The sequence below is a fragment of the Palaemon carinicauda genome, chromosome 2, assembly GCF_036898095.1.
Source record: "Palaemon carinicauda isolate YSFRI2023 chromosome 2, ASM3689809v2, whole genome shotgun sequence".
Taxonomy (NCBI): Eukaryota; Metazoa; Arthropoda; class Malacostraca; order Decapoda; family Palaemonidae; genus Palaemon; species Palaemon carinicauda.
This window is the reverse complement of record NC_090726.1, coordinates 187986325-188011246: the sequence shown is the minus strand read 5'-3', so window position 1 is coordinate 188011246 and position 24922 is coordinate 187986325. Positions and strand designations below refer to the sequence as shown.

Genomic DNA, 24922 nt, shown 5'->3' with positions numbered 1-24922 from the left:
CAGTTAATACTTTATTCAATTTTGCACCGTAAAAGAAAATTGGGAGAGGTAGAAGGCGACACCTCCCTTCCCCCCCCCCCCCACCCAAGTCAGATACTCTATATTGTGCAAAATATATTATTAATATAATTATTATTATTATTATTATTATTATTATTATTAGCAAAGCTACAATCCTAGTTGGAAAAGCAAGATGCTTTAAGCCCAAGGGCTCCAACAACGAAAAATAGCCCAGTGAGGAAAGGAAATAAGGAAATAAATAAAAGATATAAAAGTATTAAACAATTAAAATAAAACATATTAAAAACAATAAAAAATATTGAAATAGATATTTCTTTTATAAACCATAAAAAGACTTATGTCAGCCTGTTCAACATGAAAAACATTTGCTGCAAGTTTGAACTTTAGAAGTTCCACTGATTCAACTACCCGATTAGGAAGGTCATCCCACAACTTGGTCACAGCTGGTGCATTGCTACTAACGTAATGTCCAAATTACGGTTCTAGTGAGCCAAGCTACATTTTCAAGAAAAGACATTCTCATTGTATTACTCATATGACCAGAAGTTAGTTTTCCTAAATATCGGCCATCTTGAAATTTGATCTCTCATCTTAATTTAGAAATTCTGGAGGGTTCTTATTTGATAGTCCCTAAGGAAGTCACATGCCAAATTGTTAACTCTTATTCATAATATGAACCATTAAACAGAGGGGTACCCCAGGGTAGTGTACCTGGCCCAGTCTTGTTCTATATCTATACTGTTGGTCTATCAAAAATACTACAGAGGCACTGAGTGAAGCTGAGACTATTTGCAGACGATACACAAATTTACTTTTCCATAAATGATATTCTTACCATTGTTAGGGAATGGATGACAATAAAACAACTAAAACGAAATGAAAATAAAATTGATTTTATGGTGGTGTGAAATAAAAAACTGTCCAAGAAACTTGGGCGATATTCAAATAAACATAAATAACAACTCTGTCCCGATATCTAGTATAGTTCGTGATCTAGGACGGGCTCTTGACTATAACTTGTCTTTCCATGAAACTACAGCAATGAATGTTTCAAACATTGGCCTAATTTTTGGTGGTACAATGAATTGACAGATGTGCTTAATCAACCCGTTTACTCTTAGAAAAAAAGAGGAACTTCTTCCCTTCCTTCAGAGCGTTTCGAAGAAGTGTTTCTTAATCACGTAACTGTGACGCAGAGGTTCCCCCAACCCTCCTTCGGTGTTTACACCTATGGTTATCCTAGTACTCCCCCCCCCCCCTTCCTTCTTGCCTTCTTTCCTTCATTCCCATTGTTATTAGGCTACCGAGTAAATCCCTGTTAGGAAAGACTTTGTACTGCACATATAAAATGAGCCGGAAGAGCAATAAAATGTTTTATGGTGGTAGATAATGATGAGATCGTTAACACAAATTATCAAACATAATAGAAGAGGTTTAAAACAGGGGTGTGGAATCCCACTGAGAGATATTCTACTCAGACTCCTACAAATTTTAGATTTGGGACTAAAAAATAAAATAAAATAAAAAAATAAAATAAAAACATTAGTAGAAATAGAAAACAATTTTTTTCCTTGAGAGTGATGATGAGTAAAATGTATAAGTGTCCATTTCTTGTTTTTTCTTTTTTTCATCCCTCATAAATCTATGGTTTCCAGCAATTGGTGATAACATTACTTTGGAAAAGCAAAGCTAATGAATACTTTGATACGAGTATATCAGCTTGGCATGTAGACAATGTCAATGGATTTCTCAAAGTAAGGTTGATTGGTTCATTAATTGAAGTCTGGTATAATTCCAGTGACAAAGTCGCAATGATATTTGTCACATACCTTTTAAGTAACAAAAATAGGTACTGGTACTTATAACGTAAATAAATATATAAAACTATAGGTTAAAATATAATAAATCTTATGTATGTCTGAACACACACACACACACACACACACACACACACACATATATATATATATATATGATTTCAAAATTTATCAAATGGCCGATGTCAATGCCCTTATATGAAACATCTTTTAGAAGTCTACCTTCTAAGGAATTCAAGCTACTCTCTCTGGTGAAATTGATATGATAAATTATATCAAACAATGCTCTGTCATTTTCTTCCTGGCAATTGATGTATCGAGTAACCTTTGTTGTATGGAAGAATGAGTCCTACGGCTTAACCTAAAGAAAACTATATTTCTATTGCTTTACCAACACTGGCTTGAAGTGCGAAGTGTAGGGTTAGCATGGCTTCTTTCGTCTCCTGTCATAAGTCTCATTCTTGATCGTCAATGTAAGTGAGTGGGTAAGATATGAAACGTTGGTCTTGTGTTTAGGTAAAGTCTAAAGTCACGAATCACATTACCAAGTATGCTGAACTTTTACTGACAAAGAATTTCGTATTGCTTGGGGTAGGTCATATGACAATTATCTATAGAGTTAAACAGGCGTTTAACAATTCGGGGGATGGTAGGTACAGGGGAAGAAACGTTACAACAACGTCACTGAGGGACGTCATCGCTTTTGCGAATGTGTGGGTGTCTAAGACTGGCTTTAGCCTCATTTTCTTAAGTAAAAAAGTTAATGAAACGTAATTGGCAATGCACAGTATTTCCCAAAATTAGGCCATTGTATGAAGCGCTCCCTGCTTTGATATCATGGAAATCCATCAGTTATTTTAGGAGTTATTTAAAAAAAACACTATTACACGGCCTCTGGAAATGATAGTAGGTTTTAGAACTTTCAAATATGTGACCCCAAGTCTTTACAATAAGCTCCCACTAGACATCCGAAAGATTGAAAATATTGAGGCTTTCAAGAAAAAACTGAAGACTTTCTTGTTTTCTAATCACTTAGCTAGTGTGGATTTAAACTAAACGTGCAATATGCGATGTGAAATGCTAAATGCTTATGAATGTATACGATAAAATGACATATGAAAGATCCTGTAGAGAATAGGGTTCCCCTGTAGTATAGGATCTGAAAAGCCACTCTTAAAGTAAAGTAAAATGAGTAGTACTGGCTTGGAGGCGGAACACCAGTGGCTATTGGCGCTAACCGCAGGTTACAAATGATCTTTCCCCCATCAGACGTTCGTAAAGCAAATTCTTCTCGCAAGAAAATACACACTACAGCCAAGAAATCCAACGTCCAAGCAGAACTAGAAAATACCACATTATATAAATCTATATATATACATATATATATATATATATATATATATATATATATATATATATTAGTATATTTCATAAATACATACATTATATATTTGTACACACACAGTGTGTATATATATACACAATATTTCATAAATGCATACATTATATATGTATACACTGTATATATAGACAAAATATTTCATAAATGCATACATTATATATGTATACACACAGTGTGTATATAGAGACAGAATATTTCATACACATTATATGTGGTACACACACACACACACACTATATATATATATATATATATATATATATATATATATATATATATATATATATATATATATATATATAATGTATATTCGTTTAGTATATGAGGGATTATACAAAATTACAATTATTTTATTTTTTTAAATTATAGGTTTTATGAAAATTATATGAAAAAAAGAAAAATATATGAACAAATTCCATCGATCCTTTTTTGTAAATCACAGAGGAAAATGACGGAGTACATACTTGAATTACTCGCTCTCTCTCTCTCTCTCTCTCTCTCTCTCTCTCTCTCTCTCTCTCTCTCTCTCTCTCTCTCTCTCTCTCTGCACTGCAATGAAATAGAGACCACATGATTTGCATGATCCTAATTGTAAAGAGGTCTTGAGCACTTGAGCTGAAAAACTGTTGGTCTCTGTAATGGTGCTTGTCTGGGCGTGTCTGTGTGAATGTTTTCAAGTATATATTAAGTCATTCTTCTTTTTTACACGTGTGTGTATATATATATATATATATATATATATATATATATATATATATATATATATATATATATATATAGTGTGTGTGTGTGGACATCGTCAGTTTAACGTTTAACTTTAAACATAAAGAGAGATCCTACTTCTGCGCATTGTCGGAAAGGAAAACACCACATGATTAACAGAGGCGTGAAATCTAAGTAAATTTCCTTTCACAAAGTAAGTGCTGTAGAATCGTGCCGAACTTAGCCATATTTCCTCTGAAATCCTGGACAACGTGAATATCATTTTCAGTGTAATGTAATGCAGAAACCTTATTAAATGTATTGAAAGCTCTACTGTACAGTATGTTGGCACACCTTTAAATATTTAGTCACCCCTTACTCAGCACCTTTTCTACTTTGAGAGTTATAAAGCCACGTTCACTGTCTTTGGTCAAGTATGATAATTCATTGCATTCATCGTATGACCATGGCGTATACATATCTAGAAAATCCCTTGCTAATATTTTCTTTTAATAATATTCTCTTCACAGCAGCCCCCTCAACAATGGCTACAGTGACCCCGCCCCTTTACTCAACTCTGGCATTTCACAACAAAACCGGTTAGATCTAAGTGATGCTCTAAAGGGTTTCAAATTTACTTCAACCAGTTCTTAAAACGAACAGCAATGCTTCAGAACTTGAACGTCCAACTCACTCACGTGCAATATACGTCAGCTACAGCGCACCTTTAATCCACCGTGTGATATTGAACTCACTGTAGTATACGACTGACTGTACGGTAAATTCGCGGCCAGATGGCTACAGGGTTGCCAAATAACTTGACATCCAAACTGCGGTGCAAAGCCTCAAAAGTAGCGGCAGTTGCTTCAAAAGTAGCCCAATTATAGTAACTTAGCCATCATTAAATTGGTACTAAAAACTATTGATATTATATACTATAGAAATAAATTAGTGGGGCGGGGATCGAAATCAATCAACTAAGCTTTTGTAGAAGAGTATGATAACGAAAAATTTACATAATTTTTATTCAAAAATACAGAAAATAAAGCCGTATATTTTGTTTGCAAAATTAAATACTAGTTGAATCACTTTTAACAAAATTAAAATTAGCAAAATAAGAGAGATTTGTTGTTCATTAAACATAATCATAGAAGGATTCAATTAACTAAGTTTGATATAGTATTTTTGGGCTTAGGCCATGTCGTGCTGATGGAAGTTCCTTCATAAGTAGCTTCCTAGGTTATATGTGACTACAGTGATATATCCCGGAGAATTTACCGAAGGTATCCAAAATTCTAACTCCTGGAGCGAGTATCCCTTAAAAATTTCACAAAGGGATATCGCGTAAGGACGTATCTTGACACATCTCTCAGCTATTTACACCCCAAATAGCGTTTTCACTTCGAGAGGGAAAAAGTGGCAAGAAAAATAGGAGAGTCGTTAAAGAGGTAAACACTCGACTCTCCTAATGTACTGTAAATAGTTCGCCTAATCGCCACCATGAGGCGCCACCAAGCCATTCTTTCGTTAGTAGCTTCGGTGACCGGTGTTTTTCCCGAGTTATCTCGCTATTTTGAAAGCTTTTTTCATTGTTGTGATGGATACACCTGCTTCATCAGCATCTGGAAAGTTAAGTAATATCTTTGAATTGTGTAAATGTAAGTTCTTGCCAGTTTTGCTTTTCGATTGAGATCGTGATTGACGTAACAAGAGCTGTTGCCAGCCGGATGGCGTCATGTACGCGATCGTTCTTTTGTTCATTTAGTTAGCAAGAACGATATTCCCGGCATTATTCGCTTTAATAACTTTAGCTATTTAGTTTTTTAGCTAGGGATCTTTATATTATGTCATTGTTGTCGTGGTTTTGGCTATTATGATCGAGCCTCACGAGTGCTAGGCTTCCTAGCCTAGGCACCTACACACTTCATGCATGATATAACCTTCCTGGTAAAGTTTTTTTGAAGCTCAGGCAATATTTTATACAATTGAGATATTACTGTTTAAGTTTTCCTCTTCCATACTAGTATACTAGAGTTTCGATGAACGTTTCTCTATGCTCTTTGGCTTAATAGCCTAAGGGCTTTAGTATACTTGATATATGTCCCTTATTGCTCTTGTATTGTCTTTTAAGGGGAGGTTGATATCTCTTATACCTTTTAAATCAATACCATCTCTACGAGATCTAAGAGTAATTCCCTTTCCCTCCAATTAGCCTAGGCTATCCTCAGTTAACTTTGCTGTGACCTATGTTCGGGCAAAATTTGCTGGGGCGTTTCGTTTCTCTCTCCTTTCCTCGGACGGGCATAGCTGATTCTTTGCCAATCCTCGAGCTTGGAGTTGAGGCCGGGACATCAGAGTAAGTCTGTGTCAGGCATCTAGCTACCTTGGGAAATGACTTCCCAGTTAGTCTAGTTGCTGTTCAGGAGGCTAGTCCTCCCTAGGCCACTTTGAGGTTATTGTTTTACAATTTCCCCTTTTCCTGGTCTAGCAGACAGTCCGGTACTAGGGATTTCTAACTGGAAGATAGGATTCTTCCTTGGTTAAGATCCCTAGTACGAGATTCTGTTCTCTATAAGTTGCGTCCTATGGGCGTTCTCTTTTCCCTAACCCAATCTGGGGAAATGATTTCCCCTACTTGAGGTTACTTTTGAGATCAGAATCCTTCAGGTTAGGTAACGCCTTAGGGTATTACCTTACTTATGGACTTTTTACTCCCTTCCCGCTATATCTTTTATGTTGGATGAGCCTTCACCCTCATGGCCGTGGTCCTACATATGTCCCTATGGGTGTCTGTGGAACTAGCCTGAGTTTTCCTGTCGGCTGCCGGCAGGTAACCTCATATCTTTGAGTGTGCCCTCGAGTCCTCCCTTGGACTGCCTTCCATATGCCTTATGATGGGATATGGTTGAGTGGAAGCCCGAAATTAATTCCCTCTTCCACTGTCACACTCCTTCAGGATGTTGGCCGGCATAGCTGATTCTTTGCCGTCCTCTATCCTTACCTTTCTCTCTGACTTTCTTTATGGGCTAGCCGCCGGCAGTTAGTTCTGCTGGCGTCTATATGGATGGTTAGGCCGGCAGTTTGCTGCCACTTCTCGTCTTGGACATCGTTGATCGATGAGCCGACGGCAAGAATTCTATGACCGGTTTTTCGGCAACTGTGTTGCTTGCCGGCAGCCGGCCTGTGCCTTCCATCCATCATAATTTAAGACAGTATTAAGGCCCAAACAGGCTGGCATGTACCGGCAGGTGCCGGCCTACCTGGCAGGTGCCGGCTAGCCTGGCGAGTGCTGGCCGGGCCGGCAGTGTCGGCAGTCCGGTGGTGTCGGCGGGGCCAGCAGTGTCGGCCGGGCCGGCAGTGTCGGCGGGGCCGGCAATACAGACGGCATACTACCCCCAGCTACTGCTGTGCCCTGGAAAACCTTTTTTCCAACCTACAGGTGGTTCTTGGGCAGCCATTTGTGAGACCATCATTTAGGAGAAATGATTCTCTCTTTTATTAATGGTTAATTTCAATTAGATTTATCCACCATATTGAGCATAATGGAAGACGTGTCAAGAAGACACTATATATCTTGGATATTTTCTTCCAGTAATCAATTCTTATGAATTTCCTAGTTCAATATGGGAGGAGGTCATAGCAAGTGGCTGGACAGGAGACACATGTAGGTGTCTTTCCTACCTATAGCTTACCCTATCCAAGCTAAGTATAATACTTAATCTAAGTCGAAATCTGAAGATGTCACAGAAAACTCATTTGTTTTTCTTTTCTTTACAGGAGGATCATCCCGAGTGCGGGAACAACTTTTGTAGAGTCCGTAGCAAGAGCTTCTACGGACATGGAGTGTGCAGGGCTCACGCTCGCTGCTCTATCACAAAAGGGGTTCTCAAGTATTGGGACCCGCAAGTATGTGCCATTTGTGAAAGTTTGGTAAAAGAGGCTTTTGATGACCAAAAGACTCCAAAGTCTAGGGATGCAGCTAGGGATACGCTGCGTAAATGGGTCAGGGGCTTTCAAAAGAATGCTTCGGGCCCATACCTTCCTAATGCTAGGATGAGGGACTGTCTCTTCCCCAGAGCTCATGACGACGCTATCATTCCCCAGACGAAACCTGAGATCCCCTTGGTTCTACTTCGGGTTCAGCAGACCAAGGAACCTGACATTGCAGATACATTGGAGGGTATCCATTTGGACGACAACATGTCTGTCGTCTCCGAGGAGACGGAGAAGAATCTCCTCGTAGAAGAGTTGGATCAGGAGGCAGTTGCCCCCCCCCCCCCCTGAAGAGAATGTTGATAATGCTGAAGTAGCTTCGGTTTCTTCAGCTGTAGTGGCCGAACCGGCACCGTCAACTTCCTCTCAACCACCTCAGCTCGATTCGATCACGAGCACTCTTCACTCCTTGATCTCCATGGTGCAGGACCTACAGAAGAGGTCGTCCGAGAAGGAAGCCACCTTTCGGACGGAGATCGAGCAATTGGTATCTTCACGTTTAACCCCGAAGAAGCTGAACGTTAAGGACCTTCCCGTTTTCTCTGACGTTAACCCTTGGAGGTACGCAGAGCACATGCCTATGTCAGCAGGCAAGATTTTTCTCTCGGAGAAACTGGGCACTGTGCTAGTGGAGGAAATCGAGTTCTGGCCCAGTAGAGGGGCCTATCCGGATTGTTACGTCCGTCTCAGAACTGAACCGGCATCAAAAGAAGAGACGGAGCTCAAGGAGACAATTGTCCTTGAGCTTGCTAAGGCACAAGCCTTATTTTCTAAGACGTTGAAAGAGAGGGCTTTCACTAGTTCAAAGGTGCCGGCTCTTAGTAAAAATCATCCATCGTTTGTTGCTGACCCCCAACGTGCTTTTCCCTTTATGGATAAAGGGTTCAAAGCAGCTTTGAAGGCCGTGGAGGCAGGGAAGCCTTGCCCCTCATTAGAAGAAAGCAAGCCTTTCTCCCTTGCTTTTCCATCAGACGACAAGGACTGGAAGGATGTTCATGTCACCTTCACAGTCGGGAAGCTGGAGGCTGATATCGCTGGACGTCAGTTCAACGAAGACCTCCCAAAACTGACAGATTTTCTCTTGAAGAGAGAACATGAGACTAAGGAACGCCTGGCTGCTTCCATGTCTCTACAAACAGGGCTAGAGACGATGGCTAGCATTCCTGATACCCCGGATATGTACATGGTCTTTGCCAAGGCTCACTTGGCTACGGTAACAAAGGACCTGTTCAACTTCATCAAGGCCAGAAGGGCCTGTAGGGAGTTCGTGTTTGCTTCCGCTTCCGTTAAACACGAACCTAGGAAGCTGATAGCTTCCAACATCTGGGGAAAAGACCTCTTCCCGAGTGAAGTAGTCAAGGAGGTTGTAGACAAAGCCGCCTCGGAGAATAGAAATCTCCTTTCCAAGTGGGGCTTGTCTTCAAAAAGGAAATCTTCTGCTGACGAGGGCCCCCAGCCGAAGAATAAATCTAAACGACCTCGCTTGCCCTCTCGGCCAAAGCAGCAGATTTGGAGGATTTTATGTCATTGGTTTTGGAGGTTGTTGTTTTGGCAGTTGTTTAGAGATTTGAAGGATTTTATGTCATTGGTTTTGGAGGTTGTTGTTTTGGCAGTTGTTTAGAGATTTTAAGGATTTTATGTCATTGGTTTTGGAGGTTGTTGTTTTGGCAGTTGTTTAGAGATTTGGAGGATTTTGTCATCGGTTTTGGAGGTTGTTGTTTTGGCAGTTGTTTAGAGATTTGGAGGATTTTATGTCTTTGGTTTTTGAGGTTGTTGTTTTGGCAGTTGTTTAGAGATTTGTAGGATTTTATGTCATTGGTTTTGGAGTTTATTGTTTTGGCAGTTGTTTAAAGATTTGGAGGATTTAAGTCGCCGGTGTTTGAGGTTCTTGTTTTCGCAGTTGTTTAGAGATTTTGAGGATTTTATGTCATTGGTTTTGGATGTTGTTGTTTTGGATGTTGTTTAGAGATTTGGAGGATTTTATGCCATTGGTTTTGGAGGTTATAGTTTTGGCAGTTGTTTAGAGATTTGGAGGAATTTAAGTCGCCGGTTTTTGAGGTTGTTATTTTGGCAGTTGTTTACAGATTTTGAGGATTTTATGTCATTGGTTTTGGAGGTTGTTATTTTGGCAGTTGTTTAGAAATTTTAAGGATTTTATGTCATTGGTTTTGGAGGTTATTGTTTTGGCAGTTGTTTAGAGATTTTGAGGATTTTATGTTGCTGGTTTTTGAGGTTGTTGTTTTGGCAGTTGTTTACAGATTTGGAGGATTTTATGTCATTGGTTTTGGAGGTTATTGTTTTGGCAGTTGTTTAGAGATTTTGAGGATTTTATGTCGCTGGTTTTTGAGGTTATTGTTTTGGCAGTTGTTAAGAGAATTGGAGGATTTTATGTCATTGGTTTTGGAGGTTGTTGTTTTGTCAGTTGTTTAGAGATTTGGAGGATTGTATATGGTTGGTTTTTGAGGTTGTAGTTTTGGCGAGATTTGGAGTGCTGTATATCATTGATTTTTTCGTTTCTGCTTAGTCTTATTTACTGTGATTTGCAAATATATTACATCTCTTTTCCTTGTTACTCCTTCCGTGACCCTTCCCCTCCTCTCTACGCCGCCTCCTCCTTGTTCCTTGCCCCTTCACTTTCCTTGCTACCTACCCTCTTTCTAAGACTGAACCACGAATAGAGAAACTTAGCCTCATGACCCAGGACCAAGGCTCCCAATAAAATCAGTTTACCATGTAACAGAAAACCTTTATATATACTTTTAGTTTGTTTTTGTGGAATGTGACAAAACATTATTCCAGAAGTGGGGTTTTTGATTAATATTAAGCCTTAGAATTTATAATGCTATAATAAAATTTAATGATGTTAATTTCGTCTTTTCCAATCTTATAGTACCCATCTTATAGAAGGATATTCACTGTCCCTTACTTTTACAGCCAACAACTAGTAATATATAAGAATACTTATACAACTAAACTAGTGGGGTCGCGGTCATAGCTTGAGGTGCATGATTGGGGTCGCCTGAAAAAAAGGTTGGGAACCACTGATCTAAGATGATCTGCCAGTTGCATAGATATCCTAGTCGCAGTCTGCAAATAATTACTGCGTCCTGGCGAGGTGTTTGTCTTGCAATTGGGTGTGGTAGTATGTTTGTAGCTTCAATGTACCACTTTGCAGATCTTGAGCCATCAAGGAAGGCTCTTCTAACTTCACTAGTCTTTTGGATGTTGCAGTAGGTAGCCATTTTATTTTGAATGGTTTTTAATGACTGTTGCAGAGTAATGCTAATAGTTTGGCACATTAAGGCCGATTTAGCTAGGTAGTTGGCCTCGTCATTGCCAGAGATTCCTGTATGACTTGGTATCCAATTCAAGGTGACTTGCCTGTTGTTTCTTTGGTGAGCAGGGTTAAGAATTTAATTGCAGTGATGAGGTGCACATTCTCTGTAGGTTCCTTGTTGCTGAGGGCCATTGTGGCTCCTCTGGAATCTGTATGGATCGTTGTGTTCCCGTTTTGTTGATTGGCAGAGTGTTCTAGGGCTTTTGCAATGGCCACTAGTTCTGTTTGCAGTGTGGAGGCATGGTTGGAAATTCTCCAGTTTGCTTTATATCCTAATGTAGAGATAACTGCAGCCGCGTCTCCAGGGATTGCACGGTCAACTGATCCATCTGTGTAATAGGTGTGAGGCGCAGGTGTATTACTGATTGCATTTTTTGCAGCTGCATTGAGTTGCTCTGGCGTGCAGAGAGCCTTGCTTGCTGCTGGTAGGATAGTGAAGTTGTATTTGATGGGATCACATGCCCAGGGAGCAGGAGGGATGTAGCCCTCATACATTTGTTGTCCCTTGATTCTGTGAGCCTCGTTTTGCATCTGCATTCTTCTGAGTGTATCCAGTAGTTTCTTTGCATGGGAGCTGGGTGGATCTAGTTCTTCAGCAAGAGGTAGAAGCTTTTTTATTTTATCGTTGAGTGGGCTTTTTCTGTCTGCGATGATTGACTTGAATATAATGCTGCTATTCCTGATGTCAATCCTGGCTGACAGGGACATTAGGTTAGTTTCTGCTCTGAGTAGGCAGAGTCTTGTCAACATTGGAGAGCCACTGATGAGTCTCATGGCATTGTTTTGGACTACTTCTAATGATGCTTTTTGAGTGTCGGTCAATGCAGTAAGTGTGGGTGCTGCATAATCAATGTGGGATCGAATTGCTTGTAGGTAAAACAGCCTTAGGAGGTTGTTAGATACTCCTTGTTTAAGGGAGGTCATGCGTTTCATGGCTGATAGACGGATTTTTGTCTTCTCTCTGAGGTAGGTTACTTCATTAGCTGCTGACAGGGTTTTGCTAATGATTACCCCGAGGTACATGAATTGACTCACCCATTCGATGTCCTCACCTCTCAGTGTGAAGTTTTGAGGGTTTTGCGAGGGTTTTATAGCCATTGCTTTGGTTTTGTTGGTGTTGATCTTTAGGCCAAGATCATTGCATTTGGCTTGGATCATGTCAAGTGCTTTTTGAGTGATATTTCTGGCATGAGCTTTATTTGGTCATACTATGCATATGTCATCTGCATATATGAATATCTCCACTCCTTTTGGGAGTTTTAGAGTGGCTAAGTTCTCCATTAGTAGATTGAACAGGTAGGGGCTGAGTATGCCTCCTTGTGGTGTTCCGTTTTCTAGGGGGATGAACTCAGTGGTTTTTCCTTGGAAAGTGACTCTGGCCTCTCGGTTTTGTGTGTAGTTTTGAGTCCAGGCCAGTAAGTGTCCTTTCACTCTCTTTTCAACAAGTGTGAAGAGTATAGCTGGTGTGCTGGCTAGCTTAAAGGCTTTCTCGAGATCAAGGAATATGACAAAAGCTTTTTTGTCGTTAATTGTTGAGAGGACATCTGTGATGCATTCTTGAGTGCCTATGCCATTTCTGTAGGCATATAGGCGATGATGTAGTTGGCCTATTTTCCACTGCAGTCTATTGAGTACCATTCTCTCAGCTACTTTCTCTATGCAGCTTATCAAAGCTATAGGTCGGTAGGTATTTGGCTCCTTAGGTTTTGGTGTCCTGCTGGTTCCATGTGGTTGGACGTAGTCTGTCCGTGTGGGTCCTGTTTATCAGATGCAGGTAGACCAATTTGGCATGGTTTCCCATGTTCCTCAGCATGCTGTATGTGATGAGATCGGCTCCAGGGGCAGTGTCCTTCCTGCCTTTTGATAGGGCCGTATAGGGGTGATCAGCGTCATCTGCCATGTTGCAGGCGGCTTCTATGATGTTCCTGATTGGGAGCAGAGTTCTCTGCCTGTTGATGGTTGGCAGAGGTAGATTGATGCTTTTTGCTCTCTCCGCAAAGTTGTTAGCAATCCTCTTGGCTTCAGCTAATGGGTCTGGGTGTGTAACTCTGGGTGTATTGTATTTCCCAGAGACTTTGTTAAACCAGCCCCATATTGTGGCTAGGGATGTGCTGAAGTTGACCTCGTTGCACCATGAGTACTATTTGTCTAGTTTTACTTCCAGTGATACTTGTACAGAATGCTTGATGATCTTTACAAGTAGATTATGTAGTTCATCGGTTCTGTGTCTTCTGAGGAGTTTCCTGGTCCTGTTTATTCTGGCATTCATTTCTTTGATGCGGCTGTTATAGTACCAGGTATCAGCATGTTTCTTCTCAGAGTACTTTTTTTGTGGCATGGATACACTGGCTGCTACCTCTAGTTGCTTGCTGAAGTCGGTAGATAGGGTGGAGATATCATTGTGCGGGTGTTTGATATATTCCAGAGCACACACTGTCATGGCTGTTTTGAATTTTTCTCAGTTAGCAAACTCTGGGTTCCACCTTTTTGGGGGCGGAGTAGGAGGTGGGTATTTCTGCAATTCGAGTGCTACTTCAATGGCAAAGTGATCACTGATTAGTACAGGATGTGGTTGCCATTTGGCTCCTCTTTGTATGGCACTGGATAAGAAGGTAAGATCTAGACGACCTCCTTTTAGATGGGTGGCTTCTATGACGTTGTTGAGCAGTGCTACATCAGGATATTCTTGCAGTAGGGCATGCAAGTGTCTGCCAGTTTGATTTGTTTCTGATATTGAGTTCAGGAACTGATGATGAGCATTAAAGTCGCCTGCAATAATTGAGTCTTCGTTGGAGGCTTCTGCAAAGAGTGCCTCGGCTCGGCCTCAATATTTTTTGCTGGGGATTTGTATATGTTGTGGACTGTTAGCATTGTGGCTAGGAGAGATATCTGGACACTAAGCGTCTCTGCCTCTGTCCCACAGTCTATGCTTGGTAGTAGTTTGGAGGGGATGCTGCTTTTAATGAGGGTAGTCAGTCCTCTTGTCGTTGGTGATTGATACGTTGTGTATACTTTGTATCCTGAGAACGTGAATGGTATGTTCTCATTAAGCAGAGTTTCTTGCAGTATGATAATGTCAGGGTTTTGCACTGAGGTTTGAGACTGAAGAAATGCAAGCTTGTTTCGAAGTCCACAAATATTCCATTGGAGCACTTTTACCTGAGTGTTTTGGTTGTTGCAAGTGGTTGTATGAGGTCCATTTGCAGTAGGAACTATGAAGGGAATTGAGCTCCTAGTTCCTTGGCGGCGTTGTCAAACACGAAGTCATCCAATGACTCCTGAGTGAATTTGATTTTGCGGGATCGCAAGAAGTTACGAAGGATGTTGCTGATGGCTGCCAGCAGAGCATCCATGGGACAAGCAGAGAGGTCGTACTCACTGCTGTCTATGTTTAAAGGATGTTTGGAGGGGCGTGAGGCGCTAGATTTGCTTGTGGCGGTGGAAGGTAGGTTGGGAAATTCTCTTAGGGAGTGGGAAATGTTGGGTGTGTAAGTGGTCGGTGCAGAGGAGGATGGGTTAGGTTCTGGTTGTTTTGGATGGGTGACATTAAGAGAATTGGTTGGAGAGGTAAGTTTTAAAGGTGAGGGAGTGCGAGGAGTATGGGTTGGGGATCTTTTTTCTTTGAAAGGAGGTTTAGGAGGACGTTGAGGTTTAGGTGCTGGAGAGGGAGTTGGTAGAGAGGAAGGTTCAGGAATGGCATGTCTGGAAGGGTCAGGATTTGGTTGGAAGGTGTGGTTGGAAGGTGTAGGGTTTTTTTTAGTTGGAGGTGGCTGCGTTCGACGCTGTTGACGTGGATAGAGGTTGTAGTGGCGGTCTGCTCCTTGGTGGTCTGCTATTCTCTGAAGTCTGTAGGGGCATCTATCATGCCAAGCATGATGGGATCCTCCACAGTTAGGGCAGCGGGCGATGGTTTTGTGCCCTGCTTTGTGCCTGGCAATAAAGTAGGCGGTGGGGTGCTGTCTGCTGCTGCAAACCCCACAGATCTCCGGACCTGTGCAGCGGGATTTGTGGTGTCCAAACTTCTGACACCGGAAGCATCGAAGTGGCTCCTTGATGTACTCTTCGGTGCGGAAGGTGCCCCAAAGGCCGAAGGATAGGTGAGGAGGGCGAGCTCCCTTGTGGACAGCCTCCAATTTGTGGGATCAACCTCCGGCTTTCCCCTCACATCTCTTGACAGTGATGATGGAGGGATGTTGGAGCACTGGTTCCAGTGGAAGGTCGAGGTCATAGACAACGATGATGGTGGTGGGTCTCTCGTTGATGTCCAGTTTTAGGACGTTTTCCTGTTGCTCTAGGTAGGTCTTTGTATGCTCATCTTTGGCTGTTATGAACAGTTGTCCCCTGCGATTGGGACGTATGGTCATGTTGAGGCGAGGATTGCTAGCTTCCATGGCAACTATGGCAGCATAGGATGTTATGCTGGGTCCTGGAGTAAGCCTAAACTTGGGAGTCTCCAGTTGCTGCTGTTTGCGAAGGTGGGTCTTGAGAGGGGATATTCTCAGTCTCAGCTTCTTCTTGGGTCGCTGGTAGGTGGTCCGGGGTCTGCACTGGGTGGTCCTTTGAAGTTCCAGGGACTGGTTCCGTTGCAGGTGATTGAGGGCGCTTTGCATGGCTCCTCAAAGTAAGGCCTCTAGGATTCTTGATCCTTCCCCTCTCCACTCTTGTTCGAGGGGAGGAGGTGGGGATAGGGTATGAACCCCTTTCTGCCATTGCAGAACGCAATGGTGGTCTTCAGCTTTCGAACGATGTATACTGCAGGTGTCGTCTCAATGAAGAAAATAAAAGAAAACTAAAATCAAGATTAAGTCAAGTCATGAAAAATCGCGAACACTGAAATAACTCTACGGGAAATGCAGTGAACATTTCAGTTACTCGCTGGTTAAAGTCGATCCTTTCACTAGCTTGTTAGTGAAGAGGATGTGTTTTTCAGGCAAGAAGCGGTACCCTTTTATAACCCGCGGTAAGGTGTTAAAAAGTAGCCCAGTTGGGCGGGTAAACCGCGACTTTGGCAACACTGGATGGCTAGTGTGTGTTCACCAGTTGCCGACTCGACCATTTCTGAAAGTTGCCAAAGGTTGTTGACTTAACATCTCCCTCTAGCCTTTATTGTCTTGCTAATATACTGAAGGAGGTAAATATATTTAACTAAACTACCCATATAGATATAATCAAGCATCCATTGCTTTAGAATGTGAATTTTGTTTTGAATTTCCCATTTACACAAAAAAGCACTCTACTCAAATTGATTAACATTAGCTCATGTGATATCGCCTGTTGGAAAGAAGAAAGTCACCGTAAGTTTTTTTTTTTTCTTTACTGAAGCAGTCTGAATTAACACCAACCAAGCCTTAATTGAAGAAACAGAAAATAGTTTTGTTGTCGGTATCCATTGATTTAAAATTCGTATCATAATATTACAAGATTCGTGATGAAATCATTAAGTATATTTGATCGTCAGTGTATTCATTGTACGGTATAATGGAAGAATCTGAAACTTCCCTGTGCTCTGTGATGTTAATTGACGACTCCAATTGGAGATGTACTGAAAATGAGTTCAAAATAATAAAGAAAGTCAATTTTGACGTAAAATATTTAAGAATCCTGTTCTAATAATGTTAATTTGGAGCTCAGCTGAGCCATGATCATTTCATCTAACTCACGCACATCTAGTCTGCGGCTTAGTGTCACTTCTAGAGAAATTTGCTCCAAATATTTTAATTCGTCTTTATTTCCCATCATTTTATGCTGTAATTATTATGAACATTTATTCGTCAAAAATCGCCTTCAGTTCATGATGAGTATAAAGTTTGACATATTTGGAAGGGGCAGCAAAATTTAGTTTATTTATCCATCTACCGTGTCACTACCCCCAATTTTGGGATGTAGCCTACATCAAAAGAACAAGAAACTAAGGGAGATTTTTCTAGCATAATGATGATGTTAGTGCTCTTGTTGTAACAGATTACTGTTGGATGAGCACATTCTGGGATGCTGCACGACTATTACTACTACTAAGGATGTTGCCCAGTATATTAGACAGGCCCTGGAAGTTAGAAGTAAAAGTATGCAAGCTGTGCTGCATGTGTAGGAGGTAACTAATGCCAATAAATTTTCCGCAGATTGCGGCATTTTTCACCCAGTACGCTTCTTTTAGAAGTGTGCCCACAATCATCGTGTTTTGGAGAGATTAACCTATAACCTAGCTAAGCTACAACCATTATTTGGAAAAGAAGGATGTTATAAGCCAAAGTTCTTCAACAGGGAGTAAAGGGAATAAGTAAATAAATAAAACTACATGAGAAGTTATTGATAATTACTATATAATATAATAAGGTCAGTAAAAACGCTGAAATAGATCTGTAATATAGTGTATACTATATATATATATATATATATATATATATATATATATATATATATATATATATATATATATATACATATATATATATATATATATATATATATATATATATATATATATATATATATATATATATATATATATATATATAAAAGAGACACATTAGCCTGTACAACAAATAAACATTCGCTTCAAGTTTGAAATCCTGAAGTTTCAACCATTCAACGGCCTGATTAGGAAGATCGTTCCACAGTCTGGTCACAACCGGAATAAAACTTCTAGAATACTGTGGATTATTGAGCCTCATGATGGAGAAGGCATGACTATTAGAATTAACCGCATACCTAATCTTTCGTGCAGGATGCTACTGTCTAGGAAGACCCTGAATGCAAGGATGGTCAGAAATAGATTAATATTTACATCAGGAATTTAATAGACTGCAAGTTCTTGTCAAACTAATTAAGATGAGATTCAGCAGCTGAAGATTAGGCAAGAGAACAATACTCGAAACAAGGAAGAATGGAAGAATTAAAACACTTCTTCAGAATAAATTGAATACCGAAAATCTTGAGACTTTCTCAAGAGGCTTGCTTGTTTTTTTTGTTTTTTTTTTTGTACAATTGAAGAAGAAACAGACCGAATGTGTTTTTCAAAAGTAAATTTGCTATCAAGAATAGTAAAAGGTTCCCGAAAGATTATTTTTCTAATCTTTTTTTTTTTTTGAAATGTGTAATTGGATTATAAAGGTAGGTTTGATTATACTAAATATTGTTTTTATTATATTTAATATTTCAAAGTAATTTTACTAACTGTATAACTTCTAATTGTTCCATCATCGTTCGCAGTTTCTCGCCTTTAACCTAAATTTGATAATCAAGTCAATGATAATCACCCACATCATCGATTATTGTAGTTATTGTTGAAGTATTTTTTTTTATTATTATTTTTTTTTTTTTTTTTTTTTTTTTAGCCATACATATTTTCCCCTTTGAATGGAGACCATCACAAAAGTGAAACCTATTTTCTCTGCAAGGCCTTAGGAGGTGAGGTTGTTAGGCGTACGCTTATTTAGATTCAATAGTTTACATATGCATAGGCTAGTGGCCGATAGTTCGGCCGAGTACAGTACAAGTATTGGGACGTTTAAATGGCATAACCGAGCAAATTATGCCAATTGAATTATTAATATATTCATCTCATACATAAAAGATATGGTACTTAACATAGTAAAGGAAATCAAGAGGAATATCATATGAAAAAAAAAATTATATACAACTGATCTATTTTAAAGTTACTGATCTTGAAATATTTGATACTTTTCACTAATAACTTGTATATAGTTTGTTTGCTATTCCTATATTTCCTTTCCTCATTAAGCTACTTTTCCTGTTAGAGCCGTTGGTCTTGTCGCATTGTGGTCATCCAATCAAGGCTGTAGCTTGGCTAATAGTAATAACGATAATACAAGAATTCAGATATATATGGTTAATATTTCCAAAATGTATAAAATTAACAGCTTTAACTTTTTTTTTTTTTTTTTTTTTTTTGTGATGGCGTGAAACATGTATATTCTATCTCCTTGCAGGAAAGATAGACTCGAATGTAATGTAGGCTTAAGCTAAATTAGATATATATCTTTGTTGTAAGGGAATGGACTAAGTGGTACCTCATCCATAGTAAAAGTGTCTTCGTTTTCATATATGGATGCAAGGGACAGTAGAAAGCACACAGAAGAGATGATTTAAAATCAAGATACGTAAAAGCAAAATTACGTTGACTGTTGATAAGGTAGAAACATATTAGTTGAAGTAACCTTGTCGTTGTGACGGTAATAGTAAAATGTAAAAGTTATTTATACTGCTGATAAGTAAGAGAAACCATCAGCAAGCCTAAAAAATCTAGGACGCATATGAAAAGCCTAGGGTACTTTAATGGCAGGTATGATTAAGATAGGAATATCTTAAGCCATTTTTACATCACTATTTTTTGTGGGGTTGTTTGACTTGCTTGGCGGTCATATCCCAATAATACTTATTTAATAATAAGCATATGTGATAATCAAATTTGGGGGACAGTAACGTATAGGTCAGAATGATATTTAATCACAGTAGACTTTGAGGTTGCAGGACAAAACTCATCGGGTGAGCAAGTGAAGAGCTTGAAGTAAGACCTACTATAAGTGATAAATAAAAGAAGTACAGAAAATACATTCCACGCCTAACTCGGACTTTTTATAAATAGGATGCCTTGTCAATACTGACTAAAAAGAAAGAAACTATTATAAACAGGCTGCACTATCATTGTTGACTAAGAGAAAGGGGGGAGGGTGTTCGATACAAATACAGGATCATGTTTTACAATTATTTGTTCAGCCCATTTTATCCTCTTATAATCATTAACTCGAGAGACCCGGATCAAAGAAATAAAATTTTTCTTTGTTTGGCTTATGAGGATCTTATAAAGTTTCCTTACATGCAAATAACATGCATGTACTGTAGAACCTTCCCTTTAATTTCTTTGTACAATATTTAAAACTCAGTCGCTCATAACGGTGTTCACTAGTATCATATGTGTGGCAGAGGTGATGGGATAATTTTTATACGTCTGGCAGTGAAAATTATATGAAACGTTTTTATTTTTTTCTATTCGTTGCCGATTTCTTTTGTCGATGATGTTAGGTTCAGTGTTGCCAGAGATGGGGATTTATCCCTATCTTTAGGGATTTTGGTTGCTGATGGGGATATGGGGATTTAAAGTCTTTTTAGACCCTAATCTGGAGATAAATTGTCCGTGATTCTCGAGTATCTTAATTAAGGCTAAAATATGAAAACTTGTTTTTAAAAAAAATCGAATGATATCTGTTTGTAATTCTTCAAACGTGCAGTTTATTATCATGTAGTTGTGAACAAAAGATACAATTTTCTTAAGGTGGCTCATCTCCCAAGGTAACCGCCAGTATGGTTCTGTTATGATGTCCTGAATCTTAATCCTGACCCCGGTTGAGATACCTATACCTGGATCGTGATCCTGACCAGATGGTTGTAGATGGAGCAGAGAGTCGAGTGACGGACTTAGGATAACTCGGTGGGAGGAGGAAAACAAAGCATATCTTCATAACAAACGATATTTAAAAGACAATACTTGCTTTAACTTTCAAGTTGATAAGGCAGTGATTAGTATGTTGAATTCCAACCTCTTATGTTGATAAAGAGAATGATTTTGATTCAAGGTGTTATTGATACCACTACCAATTTTAATATGCAGACGGTTCAATTGTAACTGATGAAGAAAATTGTAATTTTGCATTTTTTTCCAATCAAATGAAAAAAAAAATCCTGATTGAAATGTCAATTCTGCATTCTATATTGTATATCTTGAAAGTATTAAATCATCAATTTTGCTTATTTTTTTCCTAAAATTACTTTATTTTCTTTCTTATGTAAAGCATAAGTGTGTGTGTGTATATATATATATATATATATATATATATATATATATATATATATATATATATATATATATATATATATATATATATATATGGGGATAAATGGAAAAAAATATCCCCTTCTTCTTCTTCTTGGGGTATTAAAGCCAACACTTGTTGTTGGCACGGGCCTTTCCCTTGGTTGGCCCGTAGAAAATATCCCCATTTTAAGGGATATTTTGGCTTGGGTCTCTGGCTACACTGGTTAGGTTCCCGAAGTGATCCACACCCACGACAGAGGAAGGCTATTACACCATCTTTAAAATGAAAGAACTACGCATTATTTTTCGTAAATATATTTGAATAATCTAAAAAAAATCGTGTTTTTAAAATGTTTTGTTAACACAAAAAATTTTGCTACTTTTTAGTTTAGTTTTAACACTTGCTGGTCTCTGGTAGAACAGATAAGTGTGGGGAGAAAATCATTGCTCTGGGAATAAAAACTTTCTCCTATCTCTCACACACAATAATTCACCTATATATTCATCTGCTCTAATATCCACCGAGTTTTACAATATCTTAAAATGACTCTTACTTTACACTAAACTATTTCCCTATGTTATCTTATCGCGTATGCTATAATAGTAATTTGTGTACGGCTTTGTAGTACATGATTTGGTAGAATTTCGCCGTTGTAATTATAAAGCAAGGCTTACAAGTTCTCTAAAAATTGTATACTCTATCAATTTTTTTTTTTTAATGCGCTTGGTTTTCCAATTACTTTATCCTCTGACATCCACGGGATGCATAAACCTCAATGAACTGAGGCCATATGTCATCCCTGTGCCACCTAAGGTCAATCCAATTACCAGAGCCAACCTCCTGGTTCCCTCCGTATTTTCCTCAACCACGTTTCTCTAGTAGTCCTATGGATCTACCATGCTCTTTCCTGACCAGCGGCTTCAATTCGGATAGGCCTACATCCTGGACTAACTCATATTCCCTTAAGATATGCCTATCCATCTCTATCGACCATCTAATTTAGGGTTGACAGATTTCAAAATAATCAATCCGGGACACTCTTAAATCTTTCAATTCTCAGCTTCTAATCCTTATATCTATATATAGATTTATACATATATATAGTATACGCTCAAACCGAGATCAACATATAAAAATATTGAGACGTATGGAAAAACATCAAACATTTTAATGGGATATGAAGAAAAGAAATATGAAAATTAATATTTAAGGCAAATTACAATAAAGAATCTAAAGAACACGAGACTAGCTTGGAAAAATAGTAATCAATATTTATGAAACAAATCAACTTTTTAAAATAAAAAAAAGGAAGATATGTGACAATGAGGAATTCATTAGCTCAAAAATGAAACATGAACTATTAATTGTATTGCTAAGATGACTTAGCCTTTTTTCACACGGTCCTTACTTCCTATTACCTGTCTGTAAAATTTTTTGCAATAAAAATATATATTCCATTTACACTGCAAAATAGCTTCTATAGTTGACACATCCAACTTATTCCTCTCGTCTGTCCATTGAGCAGTCATCATAGAAAAGACACAATTCCACATCTGCATTATATATTTTTTTGTGATGAACTTAATGAGGGACAAAAGGGTGTCCCGTCAGGGTCAAAATGATCAAATTCGGGACATGTTCCGCAAAATCTGGACGTCTGGCAACCCTAATCTAACTATATCATTCACATTGGGCACCCCTGCCACCTAGCGAATTGCTGCATTTGTTTTATGCTGCTGCCATTTAATTCCCAAAATCCTTCTCAATGCTTTATTCTCAAAAGCAAGAAATTTTCCATCAATTGTATCACGACTACTGCCCAGAAGTGATATCGATCTCACAAGTGAAAACGTATATTTTTAGTTTGCTGTTAACTGATATTCGATTTTACCTCCATTTTTTTTTCTTAGGATGCCCATTGCGTGTTCTGCCCTCCCTATTCTCTTCTTGATATCTGTAATTAGCGATCCATCACTGGTAATGACGATTCCTAAATATTTGACAGTTTGAGTTGAGTAATATTAGCATACTCCTCCGATAAGGCAGTTCGTCTGATCATCACACTGAATCTTCATGACCTCAGTCTTTCTCAAGTTAATCGCCAATCCAATCTTTCTCCCCTCCTGTACCAACCTATCAATCATTTCCTGCATTTCATTTATTGTAGAGGTAATTCGAACTATATCGTCTGCGTATTCAAGATCCCATAATCTCTGGCCCCCTTTCCATTCAATGCCATTATTCATAACATACCTTAATCAATCATCATAATAAACGGTAAAGGAGACAGTATTCCACCTTGTAGTACTCGAGTCTTGACTTCAAATGCATCTGTAAGACTACCATCAACCACTATCCTACAACTGGCTCCACTGTGCATACCCATTAGGATGCTTACAATCTTTTCTGGTACCCCATAGTGCCTCAGAATCTTTTTTAACATACTACATGAAATACTATTAAGGTGTTTTCCCTAATTCTATAAAGCATAAAACAAAAGGTGATTTTAGTTCGTTGCACTGTTGAGCTATATGTCATAAAATAACCATTAGATCGTCACATCCTCTACCTTTTCTGAAACCTGCTTGTTCTTTTCGAAGTATTCTATCTATTCCAGGTTCTATTCTCTTCAATATTACCTTGGAAAAAACTTATACCTACTGGTGACAATGGGACCCCTTGACTATTCTCGCAGTCTTTCAAATTCCCCTTTTTTGGTACTTTAGCAATAATCCCATTCTTTTTCCATTCAACAGGCGTAACTTCATATCGCCACATATGATTGAATAGTTCATCAAACACAATGGGTGTTTGAATTTTATCAGCCTTCAACTTCAAGTTTTTCAGTTGTTCGATTGTCAAAACGACCTCTGCCAATCAAATGTCACTTACATCGATAGGAAGATCGTGTTCAACCTTAAGGATGTCCTCCTTGTTTAGTGGCATTTGCCTATTTCGTGTCTCTTCAAAATTTTCTTTCCATCTAACTTTAATTTTAGATTCCTTAGTTAGAAGATTTCCATTTTTACATCTGACAGGTAACTCAATTTCTTCCTCTTTCCATTGATTTCTCTAATACACTCATATACATAACCTATACTTCTTTCATATCCTGTATTTAGATTTTATGGGCTCGGCCATGTCGTCCTGATGGAAGGTTCCTTTGAGTAACCTTTCTAAGGGATATTTGCTACAGTGATACTCCCAGAGAAATAAACCAAAGGTTTCCAGAATTCTAACTCCTGGCGCGATTTATCCATAATATAACTTTAAGGATATCTCATAAAATCAGGGGACGTATTTTTAGATACGACACATAGCAATCTTCACCCCGAATAGATTTAATTCTTTGAGGGGGAAGAGTGGCGAACGAAACAGGAGCCGGTATCTAGGTACCTGGTGGACCTCCTATCTGTACTACCACCGGCCGCCATTCCTTTTTCAGTAGCATTTAAGCTAAGCGCGCTCCCAACCTTTTCCCAATGTTTGTTACAGATTTTTGGAATATTAATCATGTAATCTCCAGCATCTTCATCCTCTGGAAAGTTAAGTATTTATTCTTTCCTGTGTATAATTTTAGGCTCCCTTCTCACAGTTAAATTCGTATAATTTAAGTGTGTTTGGTTGAGCGTAGCCACAACCGGAGGCGGCCATTTTAAGACTGCTGTCGCACATTATAATTGCATTTTATTTAGTCAGTAGAGCAACATTCCCGGTATTTAGCTATAAATTTTAGCTAGTTGGGCAAATTATACTAGTGAAGATTATGCATACGATATTATTTTATTCCTCTTCCTAAATGTGACTTTACTTTTTG

At 38.8% G+C, this 24922-nt stretch overlaps 2 protein-coding genes across 4 annotated transcripts in view; one reads left to right on the top strand and one right to left on the bottom strand.

Annotated features, from left to right (window-relative positions):
• The window catches only part of LOC137628718 (uncharacterized), a 35216-nt gene extending 30496 nt beyond the window's left edge, over positions 1 to 4720 (bottom strand). The window contains exon 1 of the mRNA XM_068359876.1: positions 4641 to 4720. The gene's annotated coding sequence lies outside the window, so the exon portion shown is untranslated. The remainder of the gene's footprint in view (positions 1 to 4640) is intronic.
• LOC137628728 (uncharacterized) overlaps positions 1 to 24922 on the top strand; it is a 597116-nt gene that overhangs the window by 375010 nt on the left and 197184 nt on the right. The gene's annotated exons all lie outside the window — the stretch shown is intronic.